Source organism: Chironomus tepperi, unplaced genomic scaffold (assembly GCF_022539635.2).
Source record: "Chironomus tepperi strain 1889 unplaced genomic scaffold, CSIRO-AGI_Ctep_v1 contig_223, whole genome shotgun sequence".
Taxonomy (NCBI): domain Eukaryota; kingdom Metazoa; phylum Arthropoda; class Insecta; order Diptera; family Chironomidae; genus Chironomus; species Chironomus tepperi.
The window spans coordinates 2,850,075-2,860,256 of NW_027226345.1; the positions used below are offsets into that span (position 1 = coordinate 2,850,075).

The following is a 10,182-nucleotide window of genomic DNA, read 5'->3' on the forward strand; positions in this document are numbered from 1 at the left end:
AACTTCACAAGAAACTAGCAGAAGTTTGTGTTTTAGCTGTTTTTGTCAACAACTGAAACCTGTTCAAACGCTTTATTAATGCCCTGCAATTTAGTGGATCAACAGGAATTTATGATGGACGTAAGAAATTTTTTCATGATGGCGGAGCTTAATCGTCGATTTTTCGCGTTACGTAATTAGTAAACGGCCCCTTACACAGCAAAACAGTAGCGGGCAACTTGTATACCATTATGTACCGCCAAAAAAAATTTAAAATTTCATAAACCTTACACTTTGTACGGTTTCAGACGACGCTTATCACCAAGATGTACCACAAAAAATAAAAATATTGCCCACAACTACGGATTAGAACAATAAATCCACAAAAAAGCTTCAAAAAAAGCAAAAAAAAATATTCGTGAATGCTCCCAGAGAGATTCGAACTCTCGACCGCTAGTTTACAAGACTAGCGCTCTGCCCCTGAGCTATAGGAGCATATTTTCACATGTTTTGCAGCCTGAAATATAGGCAATCCTATTTTTAAATCTCTGCAAAAAAGAAAAAAAAAATCATTTCACACACATTGTTTTCTTCTTGTTCCAATTTTTAAAAATAATCAGCACTAACTAAAATTCACACAAAATCTCCACAAGGGTTGTACCAATTATTTCGTAAAACTTTTTTTTTTACACCAAAAAAGGGGACATCTCGTTGATCTTTTTTTGTTAAACAAAAAGATTTCTGATGTATTTTACCATCCTTTCGATGTTGTCCCCAATTTTTAATGGCATAAATTGCTGGTGGACATGAATAAAGTGCTCCTTTTTGTGTTTCATTAAATTCATTTGACAAAAGTTTTGGAAAGAGGAAATTCTCCGATTATTTGAGGAAGAAGTTCATTTAAGGAACATTTTGAGTTAGTTAATTTATTTCCTAATTCTTATGGTGATAGCCGAGTTTTGAGAGGAATTGTGTTGGATTGTCTTTGCTTTGTCTAAAGGCAGATTTGAGAGGATTTCAATTTGGAGCCGTCTTTTTGGATTTTAGAGTCCAGATTCCTTAATTCCTCTTCAAACATTCAAAAAACATGTTTATTTGTATAATTACTTAGTATATTAATGAGTGCGACTATCCTAGAAGGCACAAAGTGTAGAAATGACAGTAAATTCAGCTCAGATTAGCACGACTTTAGGCAAAGGCTAAATTTGAGTAAATTAGGCCTTATATGAGTGCCAAGTTAGCCTCAGACTAGCTTAATTCTAACCAAAGGCTTAGTTTGATTAAATTCGACCTAAAAACCAGATTCAAGTCAGCCTGAGGCCAGATTTTCGATAATTTTACTACTGTATGCTCTCCGGGTATTTAGGCTAATAAATAATGAAGCCCTAACCAGTTTAGGTCTGTTCCTGACCCCATTTCGAGATGTTTATTAAGTCATAATCATGCCAATTTTCAACTTTATTATTATTTTCATATTTATGCTGTCTTACTTATTTCACTATAAAACATCATACTCAACATTATTTCTCTAGAGAAAATTCCAAGCGCTCCAGCTGCAACCATCTCCTCAAAAAATTCAAATTCCATAAAACAGAGCTTAAAAACTGCTCCAAAATTCCTTTTTCAATTCCTCTTGTTATCAAAAAAAAATTCCTCAATTTTAAGGACTTCTTCTTGCCTTTTTTTCTGGCAAAACAAGAAGTTTTTCCTCAATTGAGAAAATAGAAAGGAAAATTCCCTCCAAACCATTTATTTCAATCGACAAAGAGAGTCTCTTGAAGAGTTCATTTGCATAACACAAAAGCAAGCATTTGCATAAAGTTGTTCCTTAACATGTCAGAGACGAAGACTGAGTTTATATGTTCTATATTCCGATATACACAAATATTCCGTAAAGTATTTATTTCCACACACAAAAATGCAAATCAATAATTGTGCCGAGTATCAGACATACGATATACAGCATTTGCCTAAGATCCATGTATTTAAATCGATGCTTTATGTGTAATTGAATCATTCCACACAATCGAGAAAATTGAATCGGCAAATAGAAATGGCTGTGAGGATGCAGAAATTATCATTTCCATTTTGTGGTTTTATGTGCTGTATGAAAATTTATTTTGTTGGCAAATATTTGAGCTTTTGCTAGTTCGAAGTTTAATTTAGTCACATTTAATGTTGCAAATTTTTGGCTTTAGGTGAAATGGCATTATGTGTTGTGTGTGTGGGTAAGGGATGGGTACTTGCTGGGTTGATGATGAATTTTTGCAATTTTGGTCAATTTTCCTCAATATTCTGTAATTCTTAACTTGATATATCTTCATTTTCTTTCGGATTTTGTCACTTTTCTGGCCATTTTCATCATTTTTTCCCACATTTCCCCAAAATTCTCTAAATTTTCATCATTTTTTCTCAAAATTCTTGTCATGAAGCTCTAAAATGTCCGTTAAAGCTCTTTTTCTTACACTAAATGGAATCGGCGTCCATATGGAGTAGATACAGATCTTTAAGCCCTTAATTGAAGACAGCATAATCTCAATAATCGATTTCCCTTCCAAAAATCCCTCAAAATTCCCAAAAATCCCCCAAAAAATAAATTACCACTCCCTGACACACCACTTCCAGCAGCATGAGGCACACATAAAACATAAATAATGAAAATGTGCTTTAAATTTTATCCTCAAAGATTTTCATATTTTGATATTTGCATTGTCATTTGATATTTACACACAGACTTATAATGATGACATATCAGTTTTAATTGAGGGATATGCAAATGCAAGCTTAAAAGTCAACTATAATGGTGGTTGGAGAATTGGGGAGTGGTAACTTGGGTAGATGATGATGTGAGAGAATGGATGGTGTTGGTGATGAGAGTGAATAAATTGTGAGTTTTTGTGATTTTTGGAAAATATTAAAGTATTAAGGTTCGAATTTTAGAAGGAGGTAGTCTCAAATATGTTTCTATGAAGCACTTAATTACTGTACATTAATACAGGATAAGACATGACAAGCAAAAGTCCTCGAAACATCACAAAACATCATGTGGAACTAAGCTTACAACTAAATGCTATCCATTTGACTCTGTTGCTGGTTTTGTCACCTAGTTTGCACTGATGCTCTATTCTCAAGTTTAGCTGACACGTATCCATCACATTTCTGTAACTATGTAGCTTTTGGAGCTCCAGAGCGTCTTTTCCATCGCGGATTCTAAACAAGGACGCTTGTAGTAACAATTGAAGCAAATAAAACAACCACCGCGCAGTTTTTTCATACCTAAAGCCATGTTCCCCTACAATATGTGATTATCCTATTAAAAAATTTCAAATTGCACTATTATCAACCCCTTTAACACTTATCTACACAATACTGCATGTATCTAGGTAATGTCTTTATGTTCATTGATATTTAAACTAAATTATTATCATCATCATCATTATCTGTTATGTATGCATCTACATATAAGTTTACTCGATATATAAACCAATAATTCCTCTGAAATGTCACAGATTATCAGTGTAAGAAAATATCATGGATTGTGTATTGAGGGAACAAATGAAGGTGAATTATGTTTTGAGAAAAAAAAATGGATTTTCAAGGTTTTGGTATTGAATTTTAGTAACGGTATTGAATGGCTTGTAGTGATTTAAAATGACAATATTGCAAACATTGAAGTGAAGAATAGTAAGCTGTAATTATGATATTTGTGCAATTTGACTGCATTTAAATTACTGAAAGTAGCATTTAATTCACATATTTACTTACTTCCTGTATCCATGTACCTAGTGATGTACCCAAAAGGAGGGTTTGTGGGTTATTTTGTCAAATTTCAAGAGTTTTTCAATATGAAAATCCCAAACCGCCTCATAACCATTAAGTTCAAACAAATTCTGGCCATGTCGCTGCATGTTTCTATGAGTTATTCAGATAAATTGCGTAAAAATGGCTATATACGTTACACACTTCGAAAGCGGAGTATTGCAGTAGCTTGCTTGAGGGAAAAGGCGTCCTGGTGCTCCAAGGGCAACATGGCGTAAGACGCTAATGAAAGAATGCTAGTTAGATGTCAAAACTTAGAAATTATGCAGCCTAGACTCCAAGTCTGGATCTATGAGGTACATGAGATACATCTCACATTACTGCTTGCCCTGTCACTCAATATATACAAATTCTTTGTCCACACATCAACCTGACATTCCTCAAATCCAACCTCAACATCAACCACCAACTTTATCATTTTAACATTAATTTTCCATCCACCACCTCGACATACTTAACATAAACATCATAAAAAAAATTTGTAACCATACTTTTTTAAATTATGCAAATTAAAAAAATTTTTTTATGTCATTTCCCAGAAGTGTGAGACAACAACAACAAGCATGTCACTGGTAGAAAATGTCAAATATTATAAAAAACTTTTCATTCCTACCGATAACATTTTCATTTAATATTCGACATATTCAATGCCTTTAAGGAATGAAAAAAAAAATGTTAAAGAAATTAAGAAGGTGGGAGTTGTGAGGGGTGTGTTGAGGGCATAAGACGCATTTTTGGGGATTTTTTTAGGATTCGTCTAGATACGCAGGCCTGCAGTTTTTTGCATCTATGCATCTATGCGCATCTAATTTTGGCAAATCCTAGAATTTTTTGTAATTTTTTGAATTAAAAAGTGGAATTTTTTGGGGATTTTGATAGAAGTTTACTGTCTTCTATGCTTTCTTGATACCGGGACCCCGTCCTGTCTCTTTCGGGACCGAGATTTCGGGATAATCACGTTCCCTAACTTAGACACGTAGACCGATCTATCTTTCAATTATTTCTGCTAATTCGGGATTTGTTAAAAAAGTCAGTTAAAATTCAAAATTTGGCAGTCAAGGATTAAAAAATTCTAAAAAATGTTAATTATTGAAATTTTTTTACAATTTTTGGTATAAAAAGTTTGAATTTTTGAATAATTCGTAAGAAAATTGAGAATTTCAACTGAGAATTACGCCTGATCTGTCTGGACAGCCACGTAAGTAAGCAAATCGTACGAAAATTATCCAAATTTGAGTCAGTCAGACATCAATACATCCCAACCCAAAAATGTCACTAATTTCCACCTCAAAAGAATCACAACGTGACGATGTCATATCAAATTTATGATTTTTTTTCTTCTTCTTCTTCCACATCGCGTAAGTATGAATTTTTATGATACAAACCGCGAGAGGAGTTAAAGACACCGTAGAGGGGGTACAAAGAAGTAAAAAGAAATTTATGCTAATAGCTTTCCATCACTTTTTTTATAGCTTAAGGCATTTTTAATATCGAAAGGCATTTTCACAAATATTTTTTTTGTTTCCTATGTGTGTGACAAGTAAATCATTTGCTCATCATGCCACCTTTCTTTTGGTGCTTAAAATGACATTTGGAGCATGACGAATTACAGGCGCTTTTTTGATGAGGATTTTGTGTGTGTTTATGTTGAACATTGTTATCGGGAGATTTCATCGAATTTATGATGCATAAATATTGAAAATTTTCACGACGTCTTCTTCGCTTGGTGACATAAAAAGTCGAGATTATGGGTGACAATTTTTTTTGTGATTTTTTTTTAAGGATGAACAAAATTGATTGGCATGAAAGAATAATAATTGAGTGGGATATATGTAAATGGGGATTTGATGGTATTTTTGTGGGGAAATTTATGCGAAAATTCATAAAGTTTAGAGAAATATTTTGATTTTTTGGAGGATTTTGGTGCATATTTACTATAAAATGAGCTTCAAAACTTGGTTTTCTTAGCTTTTGTTCAACGATGATCGCTTTCTTAGCAAACAAACCTTGTACTAACCAGAGCCTCGTTTGAATTCACTTCACTATCACTAATTGGCAAAGAGTATGCTTTCTTGGTTCAGAAAGACCACTACGGTACCTAAAAGCGGTCTTGACTTATAAATTGGATTGACGTTCTTCATCACGAGAAACTATGAGTGGTATAAAGTCACAAATATAGCGAGTTCACCATCTTTAGGAGCTTCAAAACTACATTTTACCCAATTTCAACTTTAAAAAGCAATTGAATTGCTTAACGGTAAGATGCTTGGTTCAAATTTGTTGTGGAATTTCAAAAGTCGTGGTTCGAGCTCCAGGCATATTCAAATTTGCTCCTTTTTGGAAGTTTGAACACTTTGACACCTCAATAAACAAGATCAAATCGATAATAGGAACTTTAAACAATGTTAGATCGAGGAACGGATCAGGAATTTGAAGTACAGCCTGAAAAATTAGAACGAGACCTTACCAGATAAAGAGCATGCTTTAATTTTTCAGAAATACACCTAAAGTACCTAAAGGCGGTCTCTTTGCCTGATAGGGAGAACTTCACTATTACCTTTACGAATGAAATATTGTCAGAATGAATCTGAAAGCGAAACTGTATGAATTATTACAGAACAGTGCGACTAACAGGCAAAAAGAGTGCTCTCAAAAGCAAAGAAAGCTGACAGCAACACCCATGAATATGTTCATCAAGCATATTTTAGGTTAACAAGCTCCTGAGAGCATCACTATTAAGATGTGTCGTCAATAAATGCAGTAAAATCTAAAAAATGTTTAAAAAAACTACCTTTTAATAAGCTCCGAGAGGTCAATTGCTTAGCATACCTAAGGGTATACTTCACTATTCTATAAATATCCTCAAAATTCATGTCACAACCCCTCATACTCCTCAATTCAAAAGATTGACTCCCCTTTAAAAATTGCTACTTTTCGAAATTCTTTGAAATACACAAAAATTGCTCCTCAAATTCCTTATCAGCATTCATGTCACAAATGTTGTTCATTTCTTTCTTTTTTTCCCTTTGACATTGATCCAGGTAGAATGAAGATGGATTATCTCATCTTACTTACAATTTTCTTCCTTACTCCTTTTATTTTAACAAAAGTAACCTACAATGACAAATGGATCAGTAATTTTTCAATGTGTTTACAAAGCACTTTTATGTTACATCGATTGTGCTTTTATAAGGCTTTGGGTTAGTTAAGTTTATTGAGTGGATTTGTTTATAGAATAAATTGGTTAGAAATTAATTTTGATAAAAAGGAATAAAAAAAGAAAACCTTTTTTGATGATTGAAAATTTTGAGGAAGTGAAAAGTTTTGTGTTAATTCCTTTTGTGAATTTTAATGAGATTTGGATGAAAATTTCTTTGCAATTACAAATTTATTAAAATTGGGGAGTGGGAGCAGTAAATTCAAATAATTTTGTTAATCAAGCAAGCTCTTTATTTGCCTACTTTCGTCTCTGGTAATTGGCAGGCTGAAACCGGTGATAGAACTAGCTTTAGGTGACATCTGAGGAAGGCCATGTATCTCAGTTGATCTGTACGGCCATTGAACAACAACAACAATAACAACAACGTCGCAAGCAGAACAGATCAATTGTGATCCATGGGTTCTTTTAGATGGCGTCTAAAGCTAGCTTTAAAACTGGATTTTGTTTGCCAACTCCAAAAGTAATACTGTTTCTATCGATAGCTTCATTCTTAGAGTTCTTTAGTGGTTCAAAAGCTCTTTTACCATCTAATAAGGAACCTAATGCTTCCCATTAACTTCACCTAAAACTCAAACTTGACTCGAATTTTAAATGCAGTTGATTTCACTCGCGTGAATTTTTCCATACAAAATCTGAATCAACTTCGAGCTAAGAGAACGTTCAAAAATTAAGGACCGGTTAAAAAAAAAAAACATTTTTAGGCCTTCCTCTCCCCATCTTAACGTTATGAAACTAAATCATGAGCTATACTTTGTTTCGTCGTCACAAAATTGTAAACTCCGTCCTAAGCGTAACGTAATTTTCGTACAATCCTCAAGCTTATAGCTACTGGGCGAGCGGCGAAATGCATATCCCATCGGAAAAGTGTGTCAAAATTCACCGCTACGGTGCCGTTCGAGGTACGTTGCACAGTATCGTTATTACGGCAACGCTCTGGTACCTTAGCGAACAATGTGGTGCTTAAGATGGTTACAAATCCAATATTCATTAATTTGCACTACCTTATCTCCCCACAAACACCTTCATACTCAATAAAATTCGATCCATAAAATCCTCTCGCACATATAAAAAAATATTTTTATTTCCAGTTCCATTTCCTATGATTGATTAATGAATTGTGATGGCTCATTAGATTAAGAGCATTAAAAGATTTTCCATTGCTTACACTCGAAAATTTATTACCTCATCTCTTAGCTGCTGTGCCTTGATGAGAAAAAAACATGAATTTGCTTTTTGTGTTCGATAATAAATTTCTGTGTGCTGGAACTGAGTATTAAGCAGGCAGAGAAGCAAAAATTATTTTACGATTATCCATCATTTAATGAAAATTATGATTATTGCCATCAGTCAGGCTCATAAAGTGAGTTTAATCCTGCATTCATTTTTATAGCTTCTTTTGTGTCTGTTCTGGCCCTTTTATTATTATTTTTGGAATTGGAAGTAGTTTCCTTGGAGCATTCATAATTTTATGTAATTTATGTGACTTTTGTTGCAAATTTTTTTAAGGGAAATTGCACGCAGTTGCCGACATTCATGACAGCTATGGAATTAATGGGAAGTAAATTGTCGTCTTGTGTCTGTAAGGAGGAAGTTTATGAGGAACTGATGACAAAAGCTGGTGAAATTTATGAAAATATTTTGACATTTTCCGCAAATTTTCAACAACTTTTTGTGTTTTTTTAGTTCCTTAAAATAGAAACAATTCACAAAAAACTGTTGTTTATGCTCAAAACTTTCTCATTCAATTTGAAGAATTTTCCAGGAAAAACTTTTCCATTTTACATCCCAAGTGAGCGATTTTCATTCATTTCCATTTTCATCTATTTGGAGTCGAGTAATTAAAGATGAACTGCAAATTTTCTGCTTCATTTTCCACCTTAAATTATAAATGAAGGAAAAAATTCATGGAAAAGTTCGGAAAAAGTCGAGGAAAAACTTTTTTATAGGCCATAAAACGTTTAATCTAATCGACAAAAATCATCTCTAAATTGCCTAGTAATGATGATAATTTTCATTGTCAAAATCTCATTTGAATTGTGAGCTGAAAATGAAAGCTGTGAGGATGGAAAATTGCAAGTAAGGAAGGCACTTGTGGGTGGTGGATAGAGCGCATTTTTGACAAAATTCAACAAATTTTGCAAAATTTTTAAAATTCTTAAAAAATTCAAAAGAATCTTCCATGCAAAAATTGCCAAAATGCACCCAATAACCAGCACATCCCCAAAATATCAAGTCGTGCCTTAAAAAAAGTTGGAAAAAATTTAACTTTAAACAAAACAAGAAGTGCAAAGTAATAAAAATGTAGATAAATTTATTTTTCCTTCTTTTGCGCCCCTCCAATTTTTCCATTTTCTACTTCAACTTCTAGTTTACTTCTTTTGTATTTCAACTGCGGCTGCTGCAAATAAAGCAAAGCATAAAGGAAGGGAGCAGGAAGTGGCAAAACATAAATAATAAAGAAAAGATTTTTTATAAGAAAAAATTTTCATAAAAGTAAAACTGAAAAGAAAATTGGGAAAAAGTCACACAAACAAAGTCATGATTCAAACCTTAAGGAAGAGGAAGTGTGGATGGAGATGGAATAAGGAATAAAAAGGACTAAGGAAAGTCCCATCACATGAATAATTTTCTAATTTATCAAATCGAAATAAAAATTTTCATATCGTTGATATCCAACTGTGAGGATATCATTGGAATTGAGGATGAAATTGCGTCTGTTGGAAGTGAAAATTGATTTTTTTTTTGGACATTAACTTTCAATTTTGAGAATTTTTTGTTTTTTGATGTAGTTAAAATCGTCCTGAAAATTGAAATAAAAATCAATTTTGTAAAAAAGAATTTGAAAATTCGTGAAAATTCACAAAAATTGAAATAGAAAAGTTTAACGAGTTTTTCTTACACAGTCTGCGCTGTTGGAGTTTAAATATTTTTTCAGTCATAAAACTAAATCCAACAATGAACAGAAAAGTGAGTTTCAATTTAGTTTTACTAAAATTTATTCAATTATTGTTGAAATTTGAGTGAAATATGCTTGAAAAAAATTGGAGAAAATGAATTTTATAGCAATAAGTCACAGATTGATTTAATATTCTTTAATTTGATCTCAATTGCTTTCAGGCAAGTAGTCATGAGGAGATTAAGTTACAAATTGGCGTCCAGTCGAT

At 33.0% G+C, this 10,182-nt stretch overlaps 1 non-coding gene across 1 annotated transcript; it reads right to left on the reverse strand.

Annotated features, from left to right (window-relative positions):
• Positions 1–402: 402 nt before the first annotated feature.
• TRNAT-UGU (transfer RNA threonine (anticodon UGU)) lies at positions 403–474 on the reverse strand. The gene has a single exon. It is a non-coding gene; the product is annotated as a tRNA-Thr (tRNA).
• Between the last annotated feature and the right edge of the window lie 9,708 nt (positions 475–10,182).